Raw genomic sequence first — 11134 nt, forward strand, 5'->3', positions numbered from 1 at the left:
AATAATAATTATTATTATTATTATTATTATTATTATTATTATTATAATAATAATAATAATAATAATAATAATAATAATAATAATAATAATAATAATAATAATAATATGTGTGGCACCGTAGCAGAGTGGGTTAGGTCGTCAATGGACTGGTTGAGCAACATTGGGGCTGGTCAGTCATTGGATGGGTGACCGCTCTCCTCGGCGTTGATTCCTTGGGAAAGGATCTTTACCATAATTTCCTCAGTCTACTCAGCTGTAAATGAGTACCTATCCCTGATGGGGTAGGGTACTGCTATGGGTTAAACAGCAAAACTCAGCAATGATGTTAAGAAATGAGGGAATAAACGACAACGACGTAAATGGAACCTCTGGCAACAGAGGAGCTTCGTCAGCAGCTAGGTATTCAACCCAACTGAAGGAGAAGACGGTCAGGTACTTGGAGATCGTCATCCAGCAACTGACCACCACAACGAAAGTAACCAACAGCCTGAAATTGGAGCTACAGAAGCAAACCAGAGGAAGAAATGGACAAGAGAAGAAAATAAGGAAATATGGAGATGCTACATCAGAAGCAACCCGACAGAGAGTGTATATAGAAGAAGGTTGGTCAACATCTGGAATGAGAGGAATAACACCCCCCAAACAGAGCAGAGGCTGGCACACCAAGTAAGGAACATAAAGAAAAAGAACTGGCTCTCCCCAAGAAAAAAAGAAGAACTGGAAAGGGAAATGTCACGCGACAACGAATTACACGAAGACGAACTGAGAGACGATGCCACAGAAGACGACAGGGATGATGAGGTATCAAACAAGGACACAAGAAGAAACACCGACGAAGTAACATCGAGGACGGAAGGGTAGAAAAGATTAGACAATGGATGGAGCCAGATACAGAGAACAAAGATCCCCTCCATGAAAGCCTACAACACCAAGAAATTAAGGGAGAAAACAAATGAGGTCAATGAAATAATGGGCATAATACACACCACCAGTATCACAGAAACTGATGGGGATTCGAACACCAACACCACCAGCACAACAAACCAAAACAGCAACCTCCTTGTAAAAGGCGCCTGGAAAAGCAAATCATGGTGATGAGATCTGACTTGAGTAAACTGAAAGAGATGGCAGAAAAAAGGCTAAGAAGCAAAAAAACAAGGGAGGAACTCAACGAGAAATACAAAGTACAAGAGAGGGGACTAAACAACACAAAAGGCTTAAGGCCAAAGCACATAAGATCCAACGGTACATGAACAGGAATAAGGGATACCAACAGAACAAACTATTCGGAACCAACCAGAAAAGACTATGCAGCCAACTAAGAGGGGAAGACAACCACCAAGAAATTCCTGAAGCCGAACCAAGTAAGAGACTCTGGGAAAACATATGGAGCAATCCGGTATCACACAACAGACTTGCAACAAGGCTCCAGGAAGTCAAGGAAGAAGAAACAGGGAGAATAAAACAAAGATTCACAGAGATCACGACAGACACAGTCAGACACCAACTAAAGAAAATGCCAAACTGGAAAGCCCTAGGTCCCGATGAAGTCCATGGATACTGGCTCAAAAACTTTAAGGCCCTACACCCACGAATAGCAGAACAACTCCAGCATTGTATCTCAAATCACCATGCACCCAAATGGATGACCACAGGAAGAACATCCTTAGTACAAAAAGACAAGAGTAAGGGAAATATAGCCAGTAACTACAGGCCTATCACCTGCCTACCAATGATGTGGAAGTTACTAACAAGTATCATCAGTGAAAGGCTATACAACTGCCTAGAGGAGACAAACACCATCCCCCACCAACAGAAAGGCTGCAGAAGGAAGTGTAGGGGCACAAAAGACCAGCTCCTGATAGACAAAATGGTAATGAAGAACAGTAGGAGAAGGAAAACCAACCTAAGCAATGATAATGATAATAATATACTTTGACCTTTCAAATGAAAATTATGTATGTCTACTCAGTCATGGAATTGATTTACAAACGCATATGAAATACCAAATACTTTTCAGCAATATACTACGCATAGCAAAATCAGTAATGTTAGTAACACGTCACAGACATTACTCAGTCATGAAAGCTTAAGTAGAGACATAGTAAAACATGATGACTTAAAGTGGAATAGCCAGACCACGTGCCGAAGTAAAATAAATAAAGAACTGAGAGAGATAGTTGATCACAACCAGAATGGCAAAGGGACTGTTACTTATTCATACGGAAGACGTATGATTTCAAAATGACTGACAAGCTTAAAGATAATTGACAGGCGAGATTCTAGGCTGGGGTGGAAAAAGTAACTTATACCAAAAATGACATTACATACATCAAGAAGCTTTAGAAAGGTACGAGAATTGTTGTGGTGAATTAATTTACTCATGCATGTTTGCTTTATTTTGATGAGCGGACGTTGAAGAAATAAAAACGATTTAAAAAGAAAAGCTAAATTACACGTTATTAATGTTATATCTTATTCATACATTTTAGACCTCCCAATGCCGTTAGGTTTTAATTAGAAGCTCTTGCATTTGTTACGTTTTAATTCTAAATCTTTTTAATGGTGGAGAAAGCTAACGGGTAATTATTATTCTCCCACTGGGCATTTTCAAATGCGCTCTTATTTACTCCCACTTTATGAAAAGAATGCTGAATAAAATAAGTAACCATTTTGGCAAATAATCAACTTATCCCTCCGAGGAAATCTAAGTCTAACTGAGGTAAATTCCGAAATCACACATCTTTATTCTTGAAGGATTCATACTCAGGATCTATTAGATTGGTTTTGCATTCCCGTATGTGGCAATGCAAGTGTAGATACATTTGACTAGCTGATGAAAAAAAAAAAAAAAAAAAAAAAAAAAAAATATATATATATATATATGTATTATATATATAATATATTCATATATATATGTATATATACTACATACATATATATATATAGATATATATATATATATATATATATATATATATCAAACGGAAGGGTTTTGTGGAAGTGCTCAATGTGTACCAAGTTTGTTTCCTGTAATAAATATGAAAATAAGCATTACCTATTCGCAAAAAATAAATAAATATATAAAATAAAATAAAATAAAATACGAAATAAGCAGCACGGTAATATATTTATATTTCGCTTGTCTTCAATTGGAAAGACCGCCTCCCCAATCAGTAAAGAGTCCTACCCTGTGAATATTCAGTATATTAAGTCGTCAAGTATTTGTCATGCCGAATGGATCATGATCATGGGAAAAGATTTTTATAGCGTTAGAAGTATTCCGCAATTTATTTGTATCACCACCAGACAAATTACAAGTTTTGATGGCAGACTTTAGTATGGAACGAATGGCATAAGTTTCCACAGACACGTTTTCAATACAGATGAGCGATTGATGGATTTATACACTTTTGGCAACTAAGGCCATTCAGCGCTGATGAGATAAAAAAAAATTAAAAGATACATCAAAGAGAGAATGAAGGCATCAAAAAGAGTTATGGATGTTTCTCCATTAAGGCGAGCCAGTCTCTGCTGAATAAGATTCCTCCTCTTATATCTTCCTTCGTAACGATATTATTTTGTAATCTGGGACTAATTTTAGCTATTCTGAAGCCTAAACTACTCGTTCCAATCTCCTTTAAATTCTTCAAGTTTTTAATTTGATTCTGAACCCCGGATGTCTGACCAGCACGTTTGCAATGAGCTTACTCTTCTCAGTTTCTCAGGATGCCCATATTTTTCTTTTCCTCCTATTTTTTTCAATAATCATATTGACCTTTCACCTTACGGGATTCAACAGAAGTTTTTGGTTACGCTTAACTATTGAATTCATGCGCGGAATATGCGTGGATGTTGTCATGTTCCTTTGCACAATTCGAACCAACAAACGTGTGTGTATATAAATGATGTATGTTATATATATATATATATATATACTATCGGGAGTTCAACGAATGACGTTCTATCTTCATACATTTATTTAAAGAGCCGACGTTCCATATCGCTTAATACATTTTCTAGGTTGAAAAAACGGTTTAAAACAATAAATACTTGTATACATAAGGTGAAAGGTATATCTATCTATCTATCTATACACACACACCCACACACACACACACACACACACACACACACACACACACAATGTATATATATATGTGTGTGTGTGTGTGTGTGTGTGTGTGTGTAATACGTATGTATGTGTATATGTGTGGTCAATATCGTATTCACACTGTAACTACTGAATCACAGATAAACCAATATCTACCACCACATGAACTGCTTCATAAGCCTGTACAGGTGACATCAGCATATCATGGCATACAAGCTCCTACACACTGTGCCACTAACCTCCATCTTGCATGCACTCCCATTCCACATGTATATTAATATAATTTTTTACTCCTCTGCACTGCACTTTCCAAGTTTCCCATCCTTTATTTAACCCTTCTAAATTCTACACCTTCACCAACCTATCAATAATTCCTCCTCCCCTTCAGCATGACCCAAGGTATCTCAAAAACCTTGATCTCTCTTTTTACCATCACGTACTGTTAACCGAAACTAAATATCTCAACATTTCCCAACACTAGGCTTCTTGTTATCTCTATATGTAAAAGGCAACTTCTGTTTGTCTGTTTGTTATGCAAGCCCAAATTATGAAAGCTAGGGCTACCAAATTTTTATCATAGACTCCTATCCACCCCAGGAAGGTTTTAGTCAAAATCCAAAATTCGAGAGCCATTTTTAAGGCTGCCTTAACCCCTATTATTCATATCCCCTCTACGAGAGCCGTATCTAAGGCGGCCGTAACCCCTATTATTTGTAACCCCTCATTTTTTACAACTTTCGGAGTTGACAGCCCACTCTTTGGATTTTTCATAATTTCTTTGGTTTGAGAGGATCCCAAGTGATTACTTGATGTAAAAGTAATTGCATAATCCGCCCTGTAGGGCTTGTCATCACGAACGGCATGCCACTTTTTATCCCGAGCAACGCCGGGTTCAGCAGCTAGTGCTAAATATACTATAGTAACAATTTATCTTAATAGTTTCAATATTTTATATCTTTTTAGAGTACATTTTCATATTTAATTTTCACTAACAGAATTTTCTTTTTCAGAAATGTCATCAAGTATTCTGACATGGCATTCATGCATAATCCTATTCTCTTACGAAACTTTACAAAATGTACAACGTGCAGTCTTATAAATATTTAATGATACGCCCTCCTATCCTAAATCTTGCTCATACTTACTTCCATCTTTCTATTCTCAAAATATCCAAACTTAATACGCATCATCTGCGCTGCTACGCCATTCTATATTACATTTACAACGCATTTTCTAAAACCCCAACTTTACAGCTACACCTGAAGGCCACTATCAACTTGAACAGCCTGAGAGGCATACAATCATCTGCAGCCCTCCACAATAAATAATTATATATAATATATATATATATATATATATAATAATATATATATATATATATTATTATATACACAGTATTAAGTTTAGATGGTTTGAGCAGTGAGACAAGAGCAAATATGAGCAAGAGGATGTTTATGTGGACAAATGGAATACAGGGAGGTGTATCGTTCATTGTTAATATACATCTTTCTCATCTATGTAAAGGGGGTGGTTCCAGAAGTTTATATATATATATATATATATATATATATATATATATATATATATATATATATATATATATATACGTATATATATATATATATATATATATATATATATACGCACACTGAAAATATAAAAAGAGTAAAACAATTTTCTCTACTCTTCTTTTCTACAAAATAAAAAAATGGAAAACGCCCCGACTTCCTGGATAATTCCTATTGTCGTTGAATTCCACTTCCGAGCGGTAACAATTCTTTGAATTCTTACATAACTGTATTTTATGGAACGACAAGTATGCTCCAATAACAGTTACACATTTCTCTGGATTTTTTTTTAGAAACTCCTGAGGCACGATGAGTGTTCCTATTAATTTCTGAAAAAAGCGACACGATATGAACACAATAAAAAGACTGAAATATCGGAAAAAAATAAAGAATCCTCGTCGTTCTTAAACAAAAATCAAAGATATCTGCAAATGTTGTTCATACGGGGAAAAACTTCTCAAGTATTTTTCCAAAAATATGACAGTTTAATGCTCTTACTCGCTGAAGAAATATATTCCGAAGGAGAATCTACCCAAAAAATATTAAAATAGATTCTTTTTTTAAATACAGGAGAATTTCTCGTCAGTGTGTATATGTTTTAATAATGTTTCTCAAACAAATCCTCAGAATCGAAGGGTAAGTAATCATAAATCTATTAATCTATTCACACAAACACACACACATATGTATAACAGAATCACGAAAGTTAGGAACGTGATAAATCCATAAATAAAGATAAATGCCACGAAGGAAAAATAAACGAAGGAGTCTGCGAGATCTTTCGGCTGACAAGCCCTTTACTGAAGCAGCTACTGTAAAGGGCTTGTCAGCCGAAAGATCTCGCAGACTCCTTCGTTTATTTTTCCTTCGTGGCATTTATCTTTACACACACATATGTATATATATATATATATATATATATATATATATATATATATATAATATATTCTAGCGGAGTTATCTATTTAAAAGGAAGGCTACAAACTTTCCAGGACTACATCCCTTTGATTCACCTTAGCTTTCTCTTCCTCCCTAAATACTGAATTCAAGAAAGGAATTTATGTGTGACGACTGTCTATCTTTTGCCAGTAGTGAGGTGGCAATGAATTTCTTGAATGAGTCCCATGGCTTACCATGAAATACTGGTCATGCGTGTAGTTTCCTACTTAAACCAATTTCGGAACACCAAAGCCCTATTATTTAGTTCTGTTACTGCTACTATTAATGGAAGGCGAATTCTAAAACCAATTCGGGAAATCTCACAACACTGCATGGACCTTGGTCTTATGGAAAACCCAAGGCAGCAGGAGTCATTAGTTTCTTAATCCGGATGCATATAAATCCCTTCCATGATAATTAAACAGTAATTGAAATCAAGCCATTAATATCTGCTCTTGTCAGGAACTAAGCGCTGGGGTAACATACGCAGAGCTTTAGAATTTTCGTTCCCAGATAATAGTCTTCAAGTGTTGCTAACACTGAGGTTCTCTTTACAAGATTCTGTATCACTGAAGATGAATTTCCGGTAATTGAAAAACAATACGAGTAATAAAAATTGAGTCACACTACTTAGGAGTTTTCAAAACAACAATACAAAACCCACAGTTAATAATAATAACACATGTCATATTTTCATTACTAATGAAACTAAATCAACAGATAAGCAATAATAACGGACCGTCACGCATAAATCATCATTTATCATCATCATGGTCATATTCTCAATACTGCTAAACAGCAGCTCTCCCGAAAATAGCCATAATAAATGTGAGCTCCAATCCTTTCAACTGCTTTTAACGGAGCTAAAATATTATCATGCGGTATTTCTAAAAATTAAACCAATTGAATCTTTCCGCCTCCCACAGGACTAAGCTTTTCCCCTTTTCCTTATTTACATCGTCAATTAATACGTTTCATGTGGAATACCACAGGAAGCACTTTTAGAAAAACTACGCTCAGAACGATGTTCGCACATAAACGGAAAACCGCACAACGGTAAAGTTAAATTGTCTCTGTTTTAATTAAATAAATTTTCTATTTAATTATACATTTTTTAGCTAGTTTATTCACCAAGCTATATTTTTGTGGTTATGTTGTTGACGTTTGAATGCATTCACGAATGTTTTTAATCATGCAATAGTTTGCTAGCTAATTCAGTGAAATAATTTTTCTTTAAACACAAAATAATACGTTTATATAAAATAATATTTAAGTGTCTTATACTTTGAGTGTATTATTAAATATTTAAGAGTGTATTATACTTGAAGTGTATTATTCTTAAAGTGTATTATTTTTCAAGTGATTATTTTTGAATGCATAAAGTGTATTAATTGTTAGGTGTATTATTCTTACACTTTGCGGTAAAGATATACGGTAAGTAGGCAATCCGACCATTCTCTATTGGAAGCATCCAGAATTTAATCTCTCATAAACAGTTACAAGAAGCTACAAGGATTAGGATGTCTCAAAGACTTGTCAGTCCATCCGAGGACACATCACGTGCACATTTATCTCTAGGAGCAGGTTTTACTGTTCATTCAGTGTCCTAATGATTTTGTCTAGCTTTCTTTTAAACTCTTCCATATTGTTGCTGTTTACAACTTCTGGCGGCAGTTTATTCCACGTGTTACATATCTTGAATGTAAAGAAGTTCCCACAATGGGATGTGTTGTATCTCTTTAGTTCTAATTTCCATCAGCTTTTATGCACTGTTTTGTGGATTTTAAGTCCTTGGTAATAATGACTCCAAGGTTCTACACAATTCATGTCATTCCCAAGCAGCATGTAGCTAGCATAAGGGTTGTTTGTTCCTATTTGTAACACTTTACACTTATCCACGTTAAAAGACATTTGCCATTTTTTTTAACACTCTCCTATTCTCATTAGATCATTTCTTAAATTTTCCACTGCATCCGGGTCTGCTGCATTTACAGTGACTGGAAACCAAACTCCGTCGCCTCCCATCCACCCAACTCCATTCTCGCCAGAATCTCCCTCAACGCCTCCGACTCCATCAAGAACAACCAATCAACTCTAAACTGGCTGCCATTTGCACGAGTGAGTTGAAAGGTCAGGTTTACACAGCACTTGTGCTCTCTCTCTCTCTCTCTCTCTCTCTCTCTCTCTCTCTCCAGCAATCCATTCTATGGAACCTGACGCCTGGAATGCCTTCGGTCGTTGATTAAATGGAGCGCAATCAATGCTGCCGAATCGCTTGTTCGGGATGATTCACGGGGCTTGCATAGCTCTCTCTCTCTCTCTCTCTCTCTCTCTCTCTCTCTCTCTCTTTCTCTCAGTGTAAAGACATATGACACGAGCTCCATAACAAAGGACAGAGGGAAGATAGAAAATGGGTGAGATTTATTCTTAATTGGGAGAGAGATGAGACGGGTAACCACGTCATTACCTACATTTCCTTGAAGGAAAAAAAGGAAAGGTGGGGGAGGGAGAACTTGACCCAGAATGAAGCCACTGTCCTGGTCCTCTTTTAACTAAAGACTTGTGTCAGGGAATACAGAAGAAGATGAGTGCCATAGTACAAAGGGACGCCTTGCGTCAGTATTTGAGTACTCAGATTTCTACATATCAAAGAAAAAAAACTAGCAAAATATTATCATCGCTGGTGAAAATTATTTCTCGTGCGATTATTCATCAAAATATTGTCTCACGTAAAAAGGTTTGCCTGAATAACCTTTTAAGGCTTTTTGAATTCGATTTTCAATACACTTCAGTTCATTATTAATACAGTGAACGCTGAACTTAGGATACGAGTTAGCATTCCACTGATGAGGCCTCACGTAAAAATATCTTACAAAGAACAGATATTGCAAAAAAACGTCTTTTTTCTTATAAATAAATTTCGCAGGTTTGTGTACCTTCTCTTATCCCAAAATATGCATTCTCTGCCTTTTTCATTAAAGGCAAGTAAGCATAAACGAGAAACGGATATTATGAGGAAGAAACGATATTTTTTAGCAATAATCTGTCCTGTGGACAGAAGCGTTTCCCAGATAGAGAAAATGAAGCCCAGAAAATTAATCACAAACTGAAAACGTTGAAAGGAAAACTCTCGACTCTAAATTAATTCCTGGCAATTCTCTCTCGTCTTGTGCTGCGCCAAGTGATGCAAGTCTCGCTTTGTTCTCCCGCTTTATTATTTTAGACTTATTTCCTCTTTGGCTTAATTGGCTGGCGCTTTCTGGTTCAAGAGCCAAAGGAAGAAAGAGAAAAAGTAATCATTTACCTAATCAATTGAGGTTCAAAAATAAATTTCTGTAGAGTCTGGAGAAATATCATCTGTTTTTTCTCTTCCCGAGTTACGTAAAAATTAAGCTTATTTTGTCTTCACCTTCAGACCCCATCCCCCAATCCCACGACATAAGGAAAGGTTTTGCCTTTCTAGAAACCATTATTTATTTGAATTAATAAGGTGTCCTTTTTATGCATTCTAAGAAGCGAAGCTAAATATGGAATCGTTTCCTTTGTGGGATCAGACTTCATTAACTCAATTATTTCCATTTATGCTCTCTTACCTCCGAGAGATCATATTTCTTTCCCCTGCAGGAGCTGCAGACAAAAAGCAAATAGATCTCTTCTAATTATTCCACTGTTACCTCTTCCAGGAATTCCAGGTTCAGCTAATTAGTTTTTCCCCTAAAGTAAGAGGTTTCAACGAAACAACTTTTCCCCATTGAGTCTTCTGAAATGTGATATATTCCCGTACCGTCCCCCACCCTTTTTTTTTGTATAAGATTGCACGTTTAATTCTTAAGGGAGCAACTTCTAAAACGGCAACGACTTTCGTAACTTATTCGTACCTTACAAGGTAAGCCTAGTGTACCTAGGTACTTGTATTTTTTAGGTAATTAAACATTAAGCAGTATGTATTTATCGCATAAACACACCTTATTAATTTATATTTGCAAGCAACCATTTGTCGGCTGCAAACAAATATTAGCTCCATCTGTCAGCGTGACGTTACTAAAACGAGTTCATATGACGATATTATGTTTTGGTTACAAGGACCAGGCTGTCACCCCAAGGAGAAGTCGGCATAAGAATATCTTAGTTTTACCAGACCACTGGCTAGCCCGGAGAATTAGATTTGTTTTTTAAGTGGCTATGAACCAATTAGTTTCTTAACAAGGGAACCTACAGCTTATTGTGACATCCGAACCACATTATATCGAGAAATGAATTTCTGATCACCAGAAATAAATTCCTATGATTCAGCACTGAGCGACGGCGGGAAGCGAACTCGGGCTACCAGACTGAAAATCGAGTTTGGAACCCACTCGTCCAGTGATGAACTATAAGTCGGCATAGCTGGATCAAAAATTGAGGAGGTTGCCTGAGAGCACCATACTCAAGATCTTTTAGCCTTTATGAAATAGACTTTTCTGAAATAATAACGATTTTTGATGACTATAACATTTTCACCTATAATGCCAAC

This window comes from Macrobrachium nipponense, chromosome 1, assembly GCF_015104395.2.
Source record: "Macrobrachium nipponense isolate FS-2020 chromosome 1, ASM1510439v2, whole genome shotgun sequence".
Taxonomy (NCBI): Eukaryota; Metazoa; Arthropoda; class Malacostraca; order Decapoda; family Palaemonidae; genus Macrobrachium; species Macrobrachium nipponense.